Source organism: Carlito syrichta, unplaced genomic scaffold (genome assembly GCF_000164805.1).
Source record: "Carlito syrichta isolate Samal-C Ts95f unplaced genomic scaffold, Tarsius_syrichta-2.0.1 Scaffold34193, whole genome shotgun sequence".
Classification (NCBI taxonomy): Eukaryota; Metazoa; Chordata; class Mammalia; order Primates; family Tarsiidae; genus Carlito; species Carlito syrichta.
Window position 1 is genome coordinate 21654 of NW_006978289.1, and position 3686 is coordinate 25339.

The window sequence follows — 3686 nt, forward strand, 5'->3', positions numbered from 1 at the left end:
GCAACTTGTCGAGACCTCGTCTCTACAATAAATCAAAAATTAGTTGGGTGTGGTAGCGCGCGCGTGTAGTTCCAGCTACTCGGAAGGCTGAGGCAGAAGGATCGCCGGAGCCCAGTGGGTCGAGGCTGCGGTGGCCTGGCCGGGAGCATGTCACTGCACTCCAGCCTGGGCGACAGAGTAAGACTCCAACTAAAAAAAAAACAAAATGCAGAACTGTAACGAAGAAACTGATGAATTGGTGAAACTACTAGCCAAAATCAAGCAGAACAAAAATGACATGAAACTAAATAAACTGATAAAAAGGAATCATGGCCCGGATGTGGTGGCTCATGCTCGAATGCCAGCACTTTGGGAGACCAAGGCAAGAAGACTGCTCAAGTCCAGGATTCGAGACCAGCCTGAGCAACATAGCAACACCTCGTCTCTACAAAAAATAAAAATTAGCCAGGTGTGGTGGTGCATGCCTGTAGTCCCAGCTACTCCGGGGGACTGAGGCAGAAGGATCACCTGAGCCCAGGAAGTTGATGCTGCAGTGAGCCGTGATCGTGCCACTGCACTCCAGCCTGGACACCCGGACCAGACCTGAAATTCTCCTAATTTTCTCCAGTATTTAGCTACGAGTCTCCAACTAAGAACAAGAACTGGTCTGTTCCTAAAGCTCTAGAAGCTGAAGCTAGACAACTTGATATCGATTTCAAAGGACAAGTTTTAGGTCTGATGTACGGGCCACACAGAAAGTTCTCCAAACCACCTGATGCCATAACCAGAGACATTGAAACTGCAGACCAGGACAAGCTGGCAGCCTCACACCAGGGACCACTCTCCCAAGATAACGGAGCAGGACTCCCCATGGAAGTGAGAATGTCGTCCCTTGGAATTTCTCCTTTTTTTTTCTCGAGTTGGAGTCTCACTCTGTCGCCCAGACTGGAGTGCAGTGGCCGGAACACCGCAGTCTCGACCTGCTGGGCTCCGGCGATCCTTCCGCCTCGACCTTCCAAGTAGCTGGAACTACAGGCGCGCGCTACCATGCCCCGCTGATTTTTTGACTTATTGTAGAGATGAGGTCTCGCTGCCCAGGCGGGTCTCGAACCCGCGGGCTCAGGCAATCCACTCACCTCAGCCTCCCAAGCGCGGGATTACAGGCTGAGCCACCGAACCCGGCTGGAATTTCTCCTTTCTTATGGCTTCCTTTTTCTTTGACAGGATAATGGTGTAACTGAAATTTCACATCCGTGGTGTCTGCCAGTTAACTTGACAGAACCTGATCCATCAGGTCCTTTAGTATCTATTGGTTTGATAAAGACCGGTCTATGTTATTGGGTTTTGTTTTGTTTTTGTTTTTTTGTTTTTTGAGTCAGAGTCTCACTTGTCACCAGGTTGGAGTGCAATGGCACACTCAAGGCCACCGCAGCCTCAACCTGCTGGGCTCAGGAGATCCTTCCACCTCGGCCTTCCAAGTAGCTGGAACTACAGGCACGTGCCACCACACCTGGCTAATTTTTTTATTTTTTATTGTAGAGATGAGGTCTCACCAAGTTGCCTGGGCTGGTCTCGAACCCGTGGGTTCAGGCAATCCTTTCACCTCAGCCTCTCAAAGTGCTGGGATTATAGGCATGAGTCACCATGCTGGGCCTTGTTTTTGTTTGTTTGTTTAAGTTGGAGTCTCACTCTGTCGCCCAGGCTAGAGTGCAGTGGCACACTCACGGCCACTGCAGCCTTGACCTGCTGGGCTCAGAGGATCCTTCTGCCTCAGCCTCCGTAGTAGCTGGAACTACAAGCACATGCCACCACACTCGGCTAAATTCTTAATTCATTGTAGAGACAAGGTCTCTCCAAGTTGCCCAGGCTGGTCTCAAACCCTTGGACTCAGGCAATCCTTTCACCTTGGCTCCCAAAGTGCTGGGATAACAGGCATAAGCCACCACACCCAGCTTGAGTTATTGTTAATACTACATGTTATACCTGGATAAATTCCTCTGAGGACATTGAGACCCACATACACAAAACTTAAAAACAGGTCCCACAGGCAGTAGCGGGACACTGCCGGAGTAGGGGTGGGGACACAACATCAATCAGAGTACCTGACCTCAAACCAGGCAAAGTGGGGACCCACGGGAGGCCCAAACTTTACCTGTACGACGTCCACTTGTACACCTAATCCTGAATTGTACCTCACACCTTCAAAATAAAATATTAAAAAATAAAAGTAAAAATAAAAACAGGCCGGGCTCGGTGGCTCAGCCTGGAATCCCGCGCCTTTGGGAGGCTGAGGTGAGTGGATTGCCTGTGCCCGCGGGTTCGAGACCCGCCTGGGCAGGCGAGACCTCATCTCTACAATAAAATCAAAAAATTAGCCGGGCGTGGTAGTGCACGTCTGTAATTCCAGCTACTCGGAAGGCTGAGGCCGAAGGATCGCCGGAGCCCAGCAGGTCGAGGCTGCGGTGGCCGGGAGCGGACCACTGCACTCCAGTCTGGGCGACAGAGTGAGACTCCAACTCAAAAAAAAAAAAAATTTTTTTTAAATAAAAATAAAAACAGGTCCCACAAATTACAACAGGTCTCACTTAATTCCCCATGGTCATGTGATTTATTCAGTGGGTTGCCTTTAAACTTAGTTGCATGACTCAAAACCATTATGAAAACTGGAATTATATTCCCGTTCATTGTATTTTGTACTGTCCTTTAAAAACTTTGTACCTGTTACTTGTCAAATTTCTACAGAAGTACAAGTCCTAAAATAATGCTCACCTAGCACTTTGAGATGATGGCCAACATGCCACAGAACAAACAAAATTGAACTTAACAGTGGACTTCAGGGAGATTTAGCCTGAGAGCCACTGCCTCCAAACCTCCACTGTTGCTCAAACGTGGCTAACAGGGTTTTGACACTGACTGCTAGTTCCAATTCTCTTACATGGGACCAGACCAACAACTCAGAGTAGGTCCATTGCAACACTGAGGCACACTCAAAACCTTCTGCTTCTGAAGAAATACCTTGATCGATGGGGGAACTCTGAAAGTTGTCAGAATCAAAATGGAGTCACTCGTGCTAAAAAAAAAACAACAACAAAAACAAAAACTGGCATGCATGGTGGTATGTGCCTATAGTCCCTGTAGACCAAGCTACTCGGGAGGCCGTGGTGGGAGGATTGCTTGAGCCCGGGTGTTCTGGGCTGTAGTGTGCTATGCTGATCGGGTGTCCATACTAAGTTCAGCATCAACATGGTGACTTCCTGGAGTGGAGGATCACTAGATAGCCTAAGGAGGGGTGAACCTGCCCAGGTCAGAACCGGAGCAGGTCAAACTTCCTGTGCTGACCAGGAGTTGGACTGCATCTGTGAATAGCCTCTATTCTCCAGCCTGGGCAACATAGCAAGAGCCCATCTCAAAAAAAAAAAAACAAACTGAGAAATGAAGCTGGGAAAGGCCAGGGAGGGCTCCCATGTATGTGATGCCTGATAACAAAAATCTCTCACAAGACTATGCAAAAACCATAGCCTTCCACAAAGGCCCTCGCCCCTTACACACAAAAAATACTAGCCGGGCGCAGTGGCTCAAGTCTGTAATCCCAGCACTTTGAGAAGCCAAGGCAAAAGGATTGCCTGAACTCAGGAGTTCAAGACCAGCCTGGGCAACTTGGTGAGATGTCGTCTCTCCAACAAATAAAAAATAAGCCAGGCATGGTA